This window comes from Felis catus, chromosome A3, assembly GCF_018350175.1.
Source record: "Felis catus isolate Fca126 chromosome A3, F.catus_Fca126_mat1.0, whole genome shotgun sequence".
Taxonomy (NCBI): domain Eukaryota; kingdom Metazoa; phylum Chordata; class Mammalia; order Carnivora; family Felidae; genus Felis; species Felis catus.
In genome coordinates this window covers 42,967,839-42,985,520 of record NC_058370.1, presented here as the reverse complement: position 1 = coordinate 42,985,520, position 17,682 = coordinate 42,967,839, and the positions used below count along the sequence as shown (strand labels likewise).

The 17,682-nt window shown below is 45.8% G+C and overlaps 1 protein-coding gene across 5 annotated transcripts in view; it reads right to left on the bottom strand.

Annotated features, from left to right (window-relative positions):
- Positions 1-17,682, bottom strand: part of BANF2 (BANF family member 2) — a 50,306-nt gene that overhangs the window by 13,610 nt on the left and 19,014 nt on the right. The window lies entirely within an intron of this gene.

Sequence of the window (17,682 nt, the reverse complement as noted above, 5' to 3'; positions counted from 1 at the left end):
TATGTGGGTCATAGGTGCAAATGTTTAGTTATGTGGGATGAATAAATTGTGGGCAGCTAATATACAGCACGGTAATAATGGTTACCGATAATGTATTGTATACTTGCAAATTTCTAAGAGGATAGATCTTAAGTTAAATCTCACCATACACACACACACAGAGAAGGACACCTATATGGAACTGATGGAAAAGTTGTTTAGCTTGATCGTGGTGATCTTTGCACCATGTATATACATTGATCAAATTATACACCTTTTAAAAAAACTTTTTCCTGGAGTGTTTTTTTTAATGTTTACTTATTTTGCAGAGTGGGGGTGGCAAGCAGGGGAGAGGCAGAGAGGGAGGGAGAGAAAGAATCTCAACTAGGCTCCACGCTGTTAGCACAGAGCCTGACGTGGGGTTCAATCTCATGAACCATGAGATCATGACCTGAGCCGAGATCAAGAGTCAGACTCTTAACAGACTGAGACACCCAGACACCCCTGTACACCTTACTATAAACAATTTCTATAAGTCCAGGATATCTCAATAAAGTTGTCTTAAAGAAAAAAAAAATTGCTTCTCTTAGCTAATTAACCTACCTTCTCCACCACCAACACTTTTATCACACTCTGTAATAGTTGGTTGTTTGGTGGCAAGTAACAGAAATCTCTTAAGCTGGATCAAATATTAAAGAAAATATTATAGAACTCAAAAGCCCAAGGATAAGGACAGGGATGGTGCAATTGGGGCCACAGCTCCATTTTCTCTGATTCTTTCAACTTTTTCTCCCTGTTTTGGTTTCAGTATTGATTGGTTCCCCTCATAGAAGTGAAATGGCTACTTTAGGATTCAGATTCCTCAACACTCCACCCCAGAAGAAAAAGGAAACAGAGAGAACGTATCTCTGAGGAGTTCCAAGCAGAGCCCATCCAGTCTTGAAGGTCTACACAGGGCCACCAGTATGAGCTTAGTGGTGTTGGCCATATGCCCTAGTCCTAGATTTGGAGTGGAGTTAGCTTTCTCTGAACCATACAAGCTGTGAGATCAAGCAAAGTTTACCTGAACAAAATTAAGATTATTACCCAGAGAGGGTAATAGGATATATTAGGATTATTAGGATAATTTATTTATTTATTATTTATTAGGATAAATTAGGATTATTACCCAGGGGGGGGGGGATGAGTGTTAAATAGTAACCATAATATCCCACTATAGTCCACCCCTTTGGTGCCCCAACATCGGTACATTCTCATTCCCTTACATTGTCATCAGAAAAACCCACACTGGGCAAACGTAGACTCACCTCCTCCCTCAAAGGGTGAAGCCCTATGACTCATCTAGTTACTGGATTCAGATTCAAGTTTGTATTTTCTGGAAGATGCATCATAATCTCCATCATGTCTGGAAGTAACAACTCATGGGATGGTAACCTATAAACTAAATTCTGAACTTCACTACCATCAACATAGTGCTAGGAGGAAAAAAAAAAAAAACCCAGTGTATCTGCAATAAAATTTTCCAGAAGGGCAATTCTCCATTTGAAGAAGGGGACAATGGGAAACACATTCAGATGTCATTGCCCTATAGTATATACAATATTGAGGAAATATTGGAGGAATTCCTTGCCATGATGGTAAAGCAAGTTCCTCAATTGGCAGAGATAGTTGCCGCCAGTTCTGGGTTCAGGTGTATCTGCCTTGCTAAAATCTGAGTGGGCATAGGGTTGATGTCTTTGGAGGAGTATCACTGCTTTAACAACACACTTCTTGTGGGTACAGGTTCGGGGATTGCCCTGAGGAACGGGCAATTTCAGGCATTAGTTGGCCACTTGCTTTGGCAAGTCAGTACCCTAAAGAATTTACTGGGTTTCTTCTATTCAAGTCCATGGGCCAGTAGTTCAAGCTGGATTTTGTTTCAGGTCAGAATCCTTGAACTGGCAACTGGGCTCTGTGTCTTGCCCACTGCCCTGCTCCTCAGATTCGTGGCATCTTCCTTTACCTCTGATGTGAAGGTACCCCAAGTCTGCTCCCTGCCCCCCAGATATATCCTAGCTGCATATTCACAATAAGTTGTCCCTGTCATCAAGCTAGATGTATCTAAGATCAGATGCTCCATAGAGACCTGAGAACTGGGGGCACTGCTTTTCCAGGGCCCCAATCTTTTGTTAAGTCACCCTACTTGCTGCCCGTGTTCTAACTTTAGCTCGATACTTTAGCTTTGCCGACCCAGTGGAGCTTGCTTATCGAAGTCCAGTCACTTTGGATTGCAGGCCACTGGCAGAAAGACCCTCTCTCAGCAAAGCTGGGTTTTTATCCCTCCCCATTTTCAAATGGGCACCCTTCCTTCTAAATTGGAGTCTTCTAGGACCTTAACAAAGACTGCCAGAGGTAGCCAACATCCTGAGTATTTCCCTCCAGATCTCCAAATGTCACATCTCCCTACACATAGGGTCTCTATCACAGGGTAAAACAGGAATAAGCAGCCATTTTGCTAAACCGCAATCACCGTCTTTCTAGTTCTGGGTAGAGACACCCTGCTGCTCTCTGTGAGAATATGTCTTCTTGGCTGAGCCACTTTTGAGGTTTGGTTATTGTAGTATCTCTTTCTTGGTACCAAACTCTGGGTCAGTTTGGACAGTTCATAATTCAAGTAACAGAAAAACCCAATTCAAACTGGCTTGCACAGTAAGAAGGTTTTATTAACATATGCCACCTAAAAGCCCAGAGGTGGATCACAAGCCTTCAGCTTGAGTTCCCTGCAAATCTCTTGGCTCAGCTTTCCTTTATATGTCGGCTCAGCCCTCAGCTTGACTCCTTTTTGGAAATAATCGGCTGTAGCCGGACCTGGTGTCCCTTTTGCAAGATGCGACCCCCTCCCCCAAAGGAAAACTGTTTTTCCCTCGAAGCTGCCAATGGATGCCTTCTCCAGTCCAAACTGTCACATGCCAAGCCCTGATGTGTGTCATTCCTCTGGTTCAGAAGGCAAGTCAGTGACCTACAAAGCACATAGGCTGCAGGGGTGGGGGTGGGGCACAAAATCGGGGTAGCTGCCATGTTAGTGGGGGTAGCCGTCCCCTACCACGATACGGGACAAGGTCAGGAGAGCATACCAGTGTCCACCACATGGTCCTCAGTAGATTGTGAGGGCCACGGCTACCTCCTAATGCCCTTTGCTGCCCACCCCAGTCCCAGCCCCAGTGCCTGGTATGCAGTAAGTGCTCAGTGACCTAAGTGACTGATCCATCCACTGTTTGCAAACACTTCCAGCACTGGTCCCCTTGCCTGTTCTTATGCTCCCAGTTCCCCACATTTAACGTCCAGCTCCCCTTGTAAGCCTTCCTGCTCCAGGAGACATTTGTGACACTTTAGAGACACAAATTCTCTAAGAAACGATGAATCCGAAGGCACTGATTGTAACAGCCAGGGGACTCCTAAGGACAGAGGCCTTGATGTGTGGTGGGTTCGAGGAAGGATAGCGGGAGCCAAGACTGGTTGTCCAGGGGCCCCTGACGCTGCGGGCCTCAAATACACAGATGTGTAAGCTGGGAATACACTATTATGTGGAGGGCATCGATCTCTTCAGCAGCTCAATATGAAGATCTCTCTTAATCGGTGCAAATGCATTAAAGGGTGAGCTCTACAGCCCCCATCCTTGGATGATGAGTCGGGATCAGGGGTCCAGCTCAGGTCTGGGCTATAGGAGATCAGAGTTTCTAAGCAGGAGGAAGAGCCCCAGAGAGTTCTGGCGGGGCTCACCAGGTTTGCCCAGGGAAAATTCCATTCACTATCCACGTTGGCCATCTGGTAAGTTAAACAGTTCTGCCCATTAAAAGAATAAATGGAAACTACAACATTGCTATCAATGCAGCAGCAGCATCAAAGACAGGTAATGATTAGCAACACCTTGTGTGTATTTGCTTTTCTCACACACCTCATCTCACTTTGATCCTTGAAACACTCTGGGGCATAGGCAGCAGCGATTTTGATCCTCCTGAGGACCCACTAAATAGAAGGCCCTCACATTCATTAGGATGTTTTTATGTGCGACAGTGGTTCTTAACTGGGTGCAAATTGTTTCCCCCTCTAAACCCCAAACATTTGGCAATCCGTCTGGAGACACTCTGGGGTGTCAAAGCTGAGGGAGAGGGTAGTGCTATTGCCATCTAATGTGTAGAAGTCAGGGCACCGCCGAACGTCCCGTAATGCACACAACAGACCTCCCACAACAAAGAATTATCCAGCCCTAAATGTCAATAGTTTCAAGGATGAGAAACCCTGGGCTAAAAGTAATAGAAAACTCGACTCAAATGGTCTTAAACAAGAAATACTTTTCTTTTTTTTAACGTTTATTTATTTTTGAGACAGAAAGAGAGACAGAGCATGAACGGGGGAGGGGCAGAGAGAGAGGGAGACACAGAATCGGAAGCAGGCTCCAGGCTCCAAGCCGTCAGCCCAGAGCCCGACGTGGGGCTCGACGTGGGGCTCGAACTCACGGACCGCGAGATCGTGACCTGAGCTGAAGTCAGACGCTTAACCGACTGAGCCACCCAGGAGCCCCAAGAAATACTTTTCTAATCTCACATAATCAGAAATCCATTGGTGAAGTGGACCCCAGGATTTTGTCCATTAGTGGCCGTGTCAGTAACCAGACTAGCAGTGTCCAAGGTCCCAAGGTGCATACAGAATTTGTGTGGATCCTGTCCTGACATGGAAACTTCCAAAGGAAGGACAGACCATTTCTTCTTAAGTGTCTCCAGAACCTCTTCAGTAGAACTTGCCTTAGTTTCATTGGCCAGAACCAGACAACATGTCTGCCTGTAAGCCAGTCACTGGCCAGGGGAGTGATCTGTGTGGAGGTGTGGATGAGGTCAGCCCCCTGAACATAAATAAGGCAGCTCAGAGAATGCCAGGTTCTGGAACAAGTAGGGAGAGGCGGTGGATACTGGGTAGCAAAGGCCCGTGTCCACCACGTCTTTCAAACTAGTCAAAGGATCGGGCCATCACAAGTAGCGCTTCTCAAAGTTTAATGTGCACACAGACCACCTGTGGCGGGGGTGGGGAAGTCTTGTCTAAAAATGGGGGTTCTGATGCAACAGGTCTGGGGTGTGACCCGAGGTGCTGCATTCCTAACCAGCTCTCAAGAAGATGCCCAATCTGGGGGCCCACAGATCACGCTTTGAGTGGCAGGGAATTACATGATGCTATTCCCCCCCCCCACCTTTTTTACATTTTATATTGAATTGTGGCAAAATACACATAGCAGGAAATTTATGTCTTAACTATTCTTAAGTGTCTAGTTAGGTGGTGTTGAGTATATTCACACTGCTGTGCAACCAACCTCCAGAAGTCTTTTCATCTTGCAAAACTGAAAACTAAGTCAAATTTAGAACTGACTAGTCCAGATTGCTCATATAAGTAGAATCATCAGTGTTTGTCTTTTTGTGGCTGGCTTATTTCACTTAGCATGATGTCTTCAAGGTTCAACCATGTTGTATCATGCACGGGTCAGAGTCTTTTTCTTTAAGTTCATTTATTTATTTTGAGAGAGAGAGAGAGAGAGGCAGGGTGTGTGTGGGGGGGGTGGTGGGGGGAGCGTAAAGGGAAAGAGGGAGAGAATCCCAAGTAGGCTCCACACTGTCAGCAGCGTGAGCCTGACATGGGGCTTGAACTCATGAACCCTGAGATCAAGACCTGAGCTGAAACCAAGAGTTGGACGCTTAACCGACTGAGCCACCCAGGCACCCCAGAATCATCATCTTTTTTAAGAATGAATAATATTCCACTGTATGGATACATCACATCTTGTTTATTCACTCGCCCATCAGTGGACATTTGGCTTGCTTCTACCTTTGGCTACTGGGAATAATGCAGCTATCAACATAGGTGGGCAAATATCTCTTCAAGATCCTGCCTTCAATTCTCTTGGATTGAGTGGAATCGCTGGATTATATGCTAATTCTAAGTTTCATCTTTGGAGGACCGCTGCACAGTTTTCCACAGCGACTGTACCAATGCCGTGTATTCTTAAACTTTACCACACATTAGGCTCATGCTGGGAGACACAACCCATGCTTGGGTCCCTCCTCTACCATTGGACTTAATCAGCACAGGCCGTGGGCCGGACATTGGAACTTGTAAAAACTCTCAGGTAAGTCCAATATACTGCCAAGTTTGAGAACCACTGTTTCTCTGTTATTTGCTTTTTTCTCATAGTTATGAGCAGGTTTTCTAGGATGATGGGATTTCAACTAAATGGGACTTTATAGTGGGTTGTCTAATGTCCATGTTTCCAGATGGCTGATGCTCACCAACTAGCAGGCAGTGTCTGTCCCCCTTCCCCAGGCACATCAAATCCTCATTAGCCATCGATAGGAAGATTTAACTATGACCCCTGACGGCTTTGAAGTCAGAGAACTTCAGAGCGGACAGACCTCAATAGCTGCCTACTCCTTTTTTTTTTTTTTTTTTTTTAATTAAAAAAAGGGATCTTCACTTCAAAGGAAATTTTACCTGGAATCCCTTTATATAAAATAGATCAAAGCAGAATTACTCTATTGACTTTCGAACGAGGGGAGGGCACTAGAGCCTACCCTGGATATGTGGCGCCATCCCTATGCCCCCCCGCCCCCGCTTAGGTCCCCTTCAAACCTCTGTCTGATCCAGCCTAAAACCTTCATTTCACTCTAAGAAAACCAAGGCCCCAGAATTTCAGTGGCCTGCTCAACATCCTGCACCTAGCACAATATGGTTGGCTCTGTTTCCCAGAGGAGCACTCCTTCTAAGTCCCCGGGCAGCTCCTGGGTGGGATTCAGGGTGGGCTACATTATGGTCAGATCAATCACTTGACCACCCTATGACAATACTACCGCAGATGCCTTAACATGGTCCCGCCCCATGAAAGAGTCTTATATTACAAGGTGTTCTCTCAATGACACCATCTTGAACCACAAAGTACTGTTTGGGGAGGATACATTGGCAGGAAATGACTTTAACCAAGTCTGGTTTTAAAGGCTCAGAAAGTCACTTACCTGTTTAAATAAGGAGTAAAAGGGTCAATGGAATTTAATCATGATTCCCAAAGGAATGACCTAGTTGCAAATGTTTGGCATCCTTTAAAGATCATTTTAAAAATCTATACAATAAGTCTTTGTAAGGAGGCAATCACAAGTGCCCCATCAGATTAATGGAGTGGTGGTGGTGGGGAGGGTACTGCTCTAATGTCATACAAATTGGAACTGGGAGCTTGGGATACAATTTCTGGTGGGGACATCATTGTACACGAATTCAAAAAGTGAACATCTCAACAACCATTAGCTGGAAGGGAAGTTCATTATTCTCTGGAGCCCAAGTAAGATGACTCAGGGAGTGACCCCAGTGATAGAGACACAGGTGTGGACCATACATGAATATAGTTAGAATACGAAAGTTTCTTTGAAATCTAAATGGAAAAGTGTAATATTTCTAAATATATTACTTTGCATAATATGTGATTTTAAATGTATATAATTAAATTATGAAATGAAAAGGTGTAAGTAAACTATTTTATCTACATCCCTATGAGTTCGTATATTCAAATGGCCAAAAAAACCATTCGGGGGTGGGGAGGGGTCTTCTTGTTGAGTAAATGAGAGATTTTCTTATTTTTGTGTTTGCTTTTTTTTTTTTTTAACGTTTATTTATTTTTGAGACAGAGAGAGACAGAGCATGAATGGGGGAGGGTCAGAAAGAGGGAGACACAGAATCTGAAACAGGCTCCAGGCTCTGAGCTGTCAGCACAGAGCCCGACACGGGGCTCGAACTCACAGACCTCAAGATCATGACCTAAGCCGAAGTCAGCCGCTTAGCCAACTGAGCCACCCAGGTGCCCCATGTGTTTGCTTTATATTTGGGCATATGTGACACTGCCTACTTTAGGGAACTGAGGGTTTTTTTTTTTAATTTTTTAAGTTTATTTATTTATTTTCAAGAGATAGAGAGAGAGACCCGGCAGGAGAGGGGCAGCCCAAGCAGGCTGTGCACTGTCAGCATGGAGTCTGAGTGGGGCTCAAACTCACAGACTGTAAGATCATGACCTGAGCCAAAACCAAGAGTAGGACACTTAACCGACTGAGCCACCCAGGAACCCTGGGAACTGAGATGTTAATACTACCTAAGCTTTATGTTTTGCTCTCACGTTTTATTGAAGGGATATGGGACAGAAATCTGCATAGGCAGTAACATTGTTGAAAATGCTGCTACCCACATTTTGTTCTAGCAAATGCCCCCCGTGGTGAATGTTTTCTTAATGTGAAGAAAAAAGTATACCTTTCAAATCTGGTATATTTCTACCTTGATGAAGAAACAGAATTTGTAAACATATTTCTCTTTTTACTCAGCCTGCTGGGAAGCTTTGAGCTAAACCAAATGGCCACATAGAGAAATTAGCATGGATAAAACCTCTCTCCCCTCCTAGTCACCATATATGCTTCGTCTGCTCAATGCCCTCATTTTCTAATTTTGCTTTAAAACTTAAATTCATGTGCTCAGAGTACACACACACTATTTAAATTATGCTGCTTTACTTTGTGCTCAAAGCCTCAAAGATACGGAGAATAAAAATCATTCCTAAACCAAGCAGATTTATGGAAAAATTAAGGTCCATCCCTACAGCCTCAAAACACTGCAGCCTTGTAGCACCAAGAGAAGGCAAGAGAATGAGGGTTAGAATAATCTCAGGATTGTCCCTACAGAGGCCTTTGGCCTGCAGTGGGGAGACAATGGAGTTGGACCAGAAGGGAATGAGGACAGTAGACACTTTTCACCATCAGGATCCAAGGGAATGTTGTTTGTCAAATACCACTCCTGGTTCTATATACCTCTGCCCTGCTCTTCCAAGCTACATCTTCTCTCTTCAAATGAACCAGTCTGCCTCTGCCTCCCAGTCATTCACAAAGAATAAAAAGAAGGGTGGTAATATTCCTTGGACAATGAAGTCTGACCCTGCGGGGCTGTCTCCCTCTTAGCCGTTAAAGTTCTGAGGAGACACTGTAAGGTTGCCTCCCTTTTTGGATGGACGCTCATGGCCTCAAGACCTAGGGCTCCACTTTGTACCGTCAACTCAGGAATTACTTTCCAGGGCCTACCATGCTCACCACAGTGTCATGGGATTGGCCCATGGACACACCTCACCTTCTCAGACTACATGCTGGAGCACCTATGAATGCTTTCTCTGTGAGGATGGCTCAGTTGATGGGCTCTAAGCCTGTTGGCGGCCCTCTTTGCCACCACATATGGAGAGCCTGCCTGAAAAGGAAGCAACATGGACAAAAGCAGATCTGAGAGACAGAAGCCCCAGGCAATGCAGATGGGCAGAAGAAACGCCCAATATAGGGAGTCAGAGATAAGTGGGTGCAAATATCTGCCCCTTCACTTACTAGCTGGGAGACTTGAGAGGATTTCTGAACCAAAGACTCGATTTCCTCATCTGTAAGGTGAGCATAATGAATGTCACCCAACCACAAGATGGCTGTGCAGATCAGATGAGTTAACTGAATGTCAAACGTGCAGTACTCTGTCTGGAAGAGAGTAAGGACTGCTGCAGGACAGCCAATTCAATGGGGTTGTATTACATCACGACTTCCCAAGCCTATCATTACACAGATCTCTATGGTTATATGATCAAGTGGATTTCTATTGCACTAAGCACTATCTTCTTGTTTGTTTTTAAGTTTTTATTTAAATTCCAGCTAGTTAAAATACACTGTAATATTAGTTGCAGGTGTACAACATAGTGATTCATCACTTCCATACAACACCTAGTGCTCATCACTACAAGGGGTCTCCTTAATCTCCATCATCTATTTCATCCACCCCTTCCACCTCCCCTCCAGCAACCCTCAGTTTGTTCTTTATAGATTGCTTTCTGGTTTGCCTCTTTTTTCCCTTGCTATGTTCATCTGTTTCATTTCTTTTTTTTTTTTTAATGTTTGTTTATTTTAGAGACAGAGAGGCGAAGCACAAGCTGGGGAGGGGCAGAGAGAGCTGGAGACAGAATCTGAAGCAGGCTGCAAGTCTCCAAGCTGTCAGCACAGAGCCCAACGTGGAGCTTGAACCCACGAACCATGACACCATGACCTGAGCCGAAGTCAGACACTCAACCGACTGAGCCACCCAGGTGCCCCTGTTTCATTTCTTAAATCCCACATATGAGTGAAATCATATCTGTCTTTCTCTGACTGACTGACTTCGCTTAGCATAATACACCATAGCTATATCCGTGTCATTGCAAATGGTAAGATTTCGTTCTTTTTGATGGCTGAGTAATATTCCATCGTATATAAACACCACATCTTCTTTATCCATTCATCAGTCGATGGATATTTGGGCTCTTTCCATAATTTGGCTATTATTGATAATGAACATTGGGGTGTGCATTTCCTTTCGAATCAGTATTTTTGTATCCTTTGGGTAAATACCCAGTAGCGCAATTGCTGGATCATAAGGTAGTACTACTTTTAACTTTTTGCAGAACCTCCATATTGTTCTCCAGAGTGGCTGCACCAGTTTGCATTCCCACCAACAGTATAAGAGGGTTCTTCTTTCTTTGTACCCTCGCCAACACCTGTTGTTTCCTGCGTTGTTGGTTTTAGCCATTCTGACAGGTGTGAGGTGATATCTCATTGTAGTTTTGAGTTGTAGTTCCCTGATGATGAGTGAGCACTAACTCCTAAAACATGAGCTTGTGTGTCCTTCACATCCCATGGAAAGAGCCTCTGGCAACTGTCCCTATAAAGGGTTACCTATTGTCTACCTCTGTTCAGCACAGGCTGTCTCTAATTCTGGGACCAGCACCTCTACTTCCCTGTGGGCATTCACTCTTTTCCAAACCTCAGTCTCTATCTTCCCAATACCCTGGTGTCAGGGGGCAACCATGTTCAGGCCTAGACAGTGAAACTCGTATATCATTTTGGCCACCGCAAATGGTTCTGAGACGGGTGCATTCTCTAGCCCAGGCCAAGCTCAGTTGGTCGGATAGGAGTACAGAACTGCTGGTGATGACCTCTGCCATCACCCGTATCTGAGAACCTGCCTAGGAAGGAAGCAACATGGAGGAAAGCAGATCTGTGAGAAGGAAAGAGACAGAGTCCCAGTACTCATTTGCAAACCTGGATCTAGCTGTGCCTGAAGGCACCTACTTCTGGACTTTTCAGTGGTATCAGGCAATATTTCTCACTTTTGTTTAATGCAATTTAAGTTGGGATTGTGCGATTTCTGACTAATATACCCCCAATGTTCATTCACTCATTCACCCACTCGTTCAACAAGTGTTTGTGGTATACCTTCCATGCACCGAGTACAACGCAAGGTACAGAAGCATTCTCATTCCACCCAGAGGCCTAGGGCAGGATTAGCCCCACAGCTAGGCATCAGGGGTGGAAAAAAATCATTTTTCAATGACCATTAATGCTTACCACTCACAAATAAAAGCAATATTTGCCTTCCTTGCCCTTAACTCCATTAACTCCAATTCTACAATGGCAAACAAGATTCCTCTGCTCCTTGGTGGCTGTCTTACACATGACCCTTTAATTGTAAATCTTTCTCCTGATGCATGCGATGAATACCCAAATAAATGCAAGGATTCCTCAGAAGTTTACTGAGCACCATCTGTTACAGGCCTTGAGTCAAGCCTGTGAACATGTAGGACAAAGATTTCTGTGTGCCTGTCAGAGAAAACCTCAGTGATGAGGGGGAACGTTCCCAGAAGCAAGAGGCCACCTCTTCAGGAACTGTAAAGGAGGGGGACGACTGTCTTCACAGGCTCCAGACTTGAAAGGTTAGTGTAGGTCTCCTAGAGCCCTCTGGGGTGTGCTGGATTGAGGGTAGGAGACCTGAGTCTCATCTCAGCTCTGCCCATGAACTTGGGCGTGTGACCTTGGTCAAGTCACTTCCATTTCATGTGTATAAAGTCAGAATGTTGATTAGCTGGACCTAATCGTTCTAATGCCTCCCAACATTGTGTGTGTATGTTAACTTATGCCTTTTTGGTGGTACAAAATTCATACAGGTTTGTCATCCCTTTTCTGCCATTTTCAGGTCCAAAAAGCTCTGAAAACCAGAAGATTGTTTTGTTTTAAAAAAAAAAAAAAAACGTATTTGGCAGCAAAACCTGGCCTGGACCAACATAAAGCTATTTATAGTCTTTATTATCCCTCTTAGTGTGAATATTTATACATTTCACCACAAGAATATTAATGGGCTTGTTTACAGCATACTGAGCCAGACTCTACCAGGAATGTTCTATAACACACAGAACCAGCACCATATTGCCTTTCTAAAATTAAAAAAAAAAAAAAATCTGAATTCTCCAAAACTTCTAGCCCCAGTGGTTTAGACGTGAGTTTTATAGACATAGGCTAAGATCACTGTGCCTGCAGCCAAAACACCCTGCAACAATCTCTTGCAGAAGGCACTTGTCTCCCCGGCTTGTTCACACTCCTTTCTTGTCCATGTCACTAAGGCTTCAACCCCCTCTCCCTGAATATCATGTCTTCGCTGGATAGTCTCTGTCTGGATGGTAGTTCTAACTGGGACCATTGCTGGTTACATCTTTGCTTCATGAAAACATTTCCTATACTTTGGAGCCTTGTTCTCTGCAAAGGACCGGGGTCTGAGCTAAGAAAATAAGTCACCTAAGGAATGGTTGAGTGTATTATCTACCCTCTGTGGACAAGACATCTGCATTTGTAATGGATTTTGGGAGCTTATTTTTATCTTTTTTATTTTTATTTTTTTTTAAATTTTCTTGTGTATTTATTTTGAGAGACAGAGAGAGCAAGCAGAGAAAGGGTAGAAAGAGATGGAGAGAGAGACCATCCTAAGCAGGCTCTGCATTGTCAGCACAGAGCCCAATGCAGGGCTCGAACTTGCAAACCGTGAGACCTCGACCTGAGCCAAAACCAAGAGTCGGACACTTAACTGCCTGAGCCAACCAGGCGGCCCTGTATTTTTATTTTTAATTGTGAGAAAATACTCATCACACAAAATTTACCATCTTAATAATTTTTAAGTGTACATTTCATAGTGTAAAGTCTATCCATATAGTTGTGTAAGCAATCTCCAGAACTTCTTCATATGCATTAAATTCTAACTGCACCCCCCCCATTCCCCACACCCCCAGCCCCTGGAAACCACCATTCTTTCTGTTTCTATGAATTTGATACCTCGTGTAAGTGGAATCATACATTTGTCTCTTTGTGACTGGCTTTTCCCATTTAGCATAATGTCCTCAAGGTTCACCCACTTTGTGTCATGTGTCAGGATTTTCTTTTTAAGGTTGAAAAATATTCCATTGTGAGTATATACCAAATTTTATCATCATTCATTCATTGAGGGACATTTGGGTTGCCTCCACCATTTGTCTATAGTGAGTAAATCTGCTATGAATATGCCTCTCTCTGCTATTACAGCCCCAGAGAGATGGGGAAAGCAATGTCATCTCGGGAAGGGAGAGGATTTCCCCCTAGAAAGAAGAAAAAAGAAAGGGACAGCCTATCTCTTCTGCCTCTTTCTGGAGAAAGCTTGTTCCATTATCCACAAGAGAGAAGACAACGTCTGGGAAGTCGGTAATAGGGGCAGGGGACTTGGTCTTCCCTCTCTGGGACACAAATCCCAAAGTGGGCAGACATGCTGGATTCTAGAGGGTAACATCTGGGATACCAGCTCGGCTGTGAAAAGGGTGTCTGAGACCTAGTGGCCTCCTTCCTTGGGTGTACCCAGAGGTGACGCGAACAGGCACTTTCAGAACGTTTGGGGCAGTGGTGCAGCACTGTGAACAACGGCTAGATAGACGAGCCTGTGCACAAGGCAGAAGATACTGCGAGGGCTGATGGGCTAGCCGAAGCCTGGAGTCAGAAAGAAGAGGCCCCATGAGTGGAGACCTTACAACCAGGGCAAGGGTTCACGTCACAGACTCCAGAAGTGGGTGCCAAGATACCCCTAAAAGACCAGAAGGGGCTAATCACTTGTATGGACCAGAGCGGCCACACTGCCACAGATCAGACTATTGCCCTGCAGATCCCATGAGTATTCAAAGCCCTGGGCCCCATAAGGACCGATCAGCACCTCTCCCCACCCCCACAGCACAAATCCCCTTAGGGAAGGCAGGGAGGGGCAGAGGGGTCCCTAAGGAAACACACTTTCCAACACAGACTCTTTAAGGTTTGCAACAGAAAAGACAGAGTAGTAGGTCCAGAGCCCGTGGACCTGCTGATATGCCCATCCCCAGCTGCTTGTGCTGCTGTTTATGCTTCCAGGGGTGGCTCTCTCCAGAGCAGGGTCTCAGCAATGGAAGCCACCACGCCTGGAGACACCTGGGAGGTTAGAAGGCCCAGGCCCTGCCTGAGGGCGGCCAGTGACCTCGGACCTTGAAGTAGAAAAACCCGATCCCCTCTTCTCGAGGTGGGACCAACTCTCTGGCACCACTCTTGTTCCAGAACGCTCATGGCGCCGGGTGGAAGCTGATGCCAGCCGGCACCACAGCTTCCGGAGCTCCTGCTCGCCTGTTTCCCTGCCCTGAGGGTTTATCATGAGGGTAGCCAGATTTAGAAAATAAAAATACAAAATGCTCAGTTAGGTTTGAATTTCAAATAAATAATAATAAAAAAAAAACCTTATAGGCTAAGTACGATCCCCAAGTATTTCATAAGACAGACGTACCAGGGGCGCCCGGGTGGCTCAGCTGGTTAAGCATCTGACTCTTGAGTAATGATCTCATGGTTCATGGGATGAAGCCCTGTGTCGGGCTCCATGCTGACGGCATGGGGACTGCTTGGGGTTCTCTCTCCCTCCCTCTCTGCCTCTGCCTCTCCCTCTCAAAATAAATAAACTTTAAACAAAAAAAAAGAGACAGACATACCAAGGAGGTTATTCATTGATTATCTGAAATTCAAATTTCACGGGGAATCCTGCATTTTTTTTCAGGCAGCTCTCTCCTACACCTCCGACTCAGCAAAAGCCCCTAAATCTGCCCACACCCCCGACCCTGGGCTGCCAGGTGAACTGCAGGAGTCAGAAATTCTTTCTGTTGGGCTTTCCCTCCTGGATCTTATTCCACTTATGCCTCCCCGTCTGGATCTGATGAAAGCCGCAGACTCACAAAGCTTGTAGCTAAGGGGGAAATGGCATGATAATACATGGCTAGGGAGATAATTGCTGTAGGACAACACATCACTCAGAAGTCGCCTTGAGGCAAACACTAGTTTGGACGTCAGGGCGCCCCTGCTCATCTGGAAAGAACGTCTGGTGCCAGCAGGGCTCACCCTGGGTCTGGGAACTGAAACAAGGATTGTGGGCAAGTGGGAGAAATGGAACCAAACAGATGTGGTTCCGGCAGGGACACCTGCTACCATCACTGCTGTCGGCCTTCTGAGGCCTCTCCTGGAGAGGAAAGAGCGTGGGCTTTGGAGCCCCCCGGATCTGAGCAACCTCCCAACATTGCCTCTTACTAGATATGGGGCCCTCTTTGCCCTGCGGGCCTTACTTTCTCCACCCACTACGTGCTTGACTCTTTCTGGCCGTAGTCCCACAGAATCCTCAAAATTCATTCGGCAGCACTGGAAAATTGTTTCTGTTTTGAGACATGGAGCAACTAAGGCCCAGAGGGGCAAAGAGGGTCCCATTATCTAGTAAGAGGCAACATTGGGATGTCGCTCAGATCTGGGGGGCTCCAAAGCCCACGCTCTTTCCTCTCCAGGAGAGGCCTCAGAAGGCCAACAGCAGCAACAGTAGCAGGTGTCCTTGCCTGCCCACATCCTCTTGGGGGTTCACGGTTCCCTCAGCCGGCACCTGTGGCTCTCCCGGCAGCTGATGCGTGCCAGCAGATGGATAAATGCTCAGGAGGCGTGTTCCAGGTCACCTCCAAGATGTCCCCAGAGGGGTCGAGTCCCGATGGCTTGTGAGCAGAGTTAGTGGCCTCTCCCTTCCTGTTTTAGCTCCTCGCTCTCCTGCTTGTATGACCTGAACCCCTCCCGAATGAACTAACTGCACTTCAACTAGGTTCTCCGGGTTGGTGACTGGGAAAGCCAGCCTAAGAGAGCAGTTAGTGCCTCTCTAGGTTCCCCAAGGCATCATGGGAAGTTCTTTCCCATGTATTACCTCATTCACCCTGCCCTCCCTGTGAGGACGTGGGTTCTGTGATTGCCCCCATTTTACAGATAAAATGCTTTCGCCGACCCAAGGCATTGCCGGGCCTCAAACCCAAGTGAGCCTCAGACTAAAATCTGCATTCCCAAGTGCTGAGTCGTCAGGAGAGGCTTCTGCTGGGTTTCTGGGCCGTCATTTTCTCTCCTTCCAGCTCTGCACTGCATTCTTTCACTTGGGTGCAAATACGAACTGGGGCGGCTGGCCGATGGCCAGCACGGGGACGTCTCGTGGTATAGGGGGAACGGTGCAGTTGTATACTATCGTAAGCGCTGCACTGGTCCCACCCTAAGGTACGTGAGGTCACCATGCCATGTGTCTTCCGCCTGTGCTTTGTCAGACAGCACGCTTTAGGCCTAGATTCAGCTTTCCTTGATTCCTTTTGCTCACATTTTATGTACCTGTCCTTGTTTCCTGGTCCTCAGCCTAGCGGTCCTTCTTCTAAGGACCCCTCCCATTCTGCATGTCTCTGGTTGCGAGGGCGTGTGTCTATGTTCTAGGAGTTTCAGTTCAGAAAATGGCCCTTACCCATTTTCCCAAGTGCAAAAAGGTTGGGTGACTTACCCAACCTTCCCAAGTGCAAAAAGTCTTCCCCCAAAAATCACTAGCCTTCTAGGCTCTGGCTTCAGATAGAGGGCCCCCGCCAGACAGTGGTGTTCTTCTCTTTCTGATTTGTTTCCATTCAAAGCCAGGTTCTCAAGGCCATAAAGAAAGGATTTCCCAAAGATTGCCATTGATTTCATTTATTGCATTATTTATGTGAGCAGATAATGAACTGTTTTGTATTGCAAACAGGACTTTTGCAGAGATTACACAAAGGAGTTTCAGTAATTCCTGGAGACCTTTTGGTGTATTGTAGCCATCAAACGATAAGCCTGCCCATTTGTAAACACGCTCTTGGACATGCACCATAGCCACATTCCTTAGTGGGAAGAGACTCAGTTCCCTGGCCTGGGCAGGGTGGTGCCCCTCTCCCGCTAAGGACCAGTCTCAACCCTGGATTGTCAGGGAAGAGTTTAGGCTGAAAGAACCTCAATGACTCTTTTGAAATCAGACACTGTTTTGAGCATCTATTAAAAGTTCAGATGAGAGGCGACAAACAGAAATGCAAAGGGTCCAAGTAAGTTTAAAAATAAATACATGAATGAGGAAAAACAGTGCAAGGGCAAAGATAAACAAGGACTGACATTTGGCATTCATCAGAGAGGCCACAAAATGTGGGGGCTGTGGCTGAGTGCGGTCCCACATCCCACGAAAAGGAGGTAGTCCCCTCTCAGGAACACGGGTCCCGGGTGGCCAGATCTTGCGAGTTATTTCAAAAGAATCTAAAAATGTAGAGTTTTAAATGAAAGCTCCCATTTTCTAAATGTTGGGCAATACTTCAAATATCTATAACACGATGTGGGCCCAACCACACGAAGTCATACCACCAGTTTCTTCCAGAAAAATGTCCAGCTTGCACACATAAATACAACTTGACGTCAAATTTCAGAAGTCTGTGAACCTCTGCCTTCAAGTTTC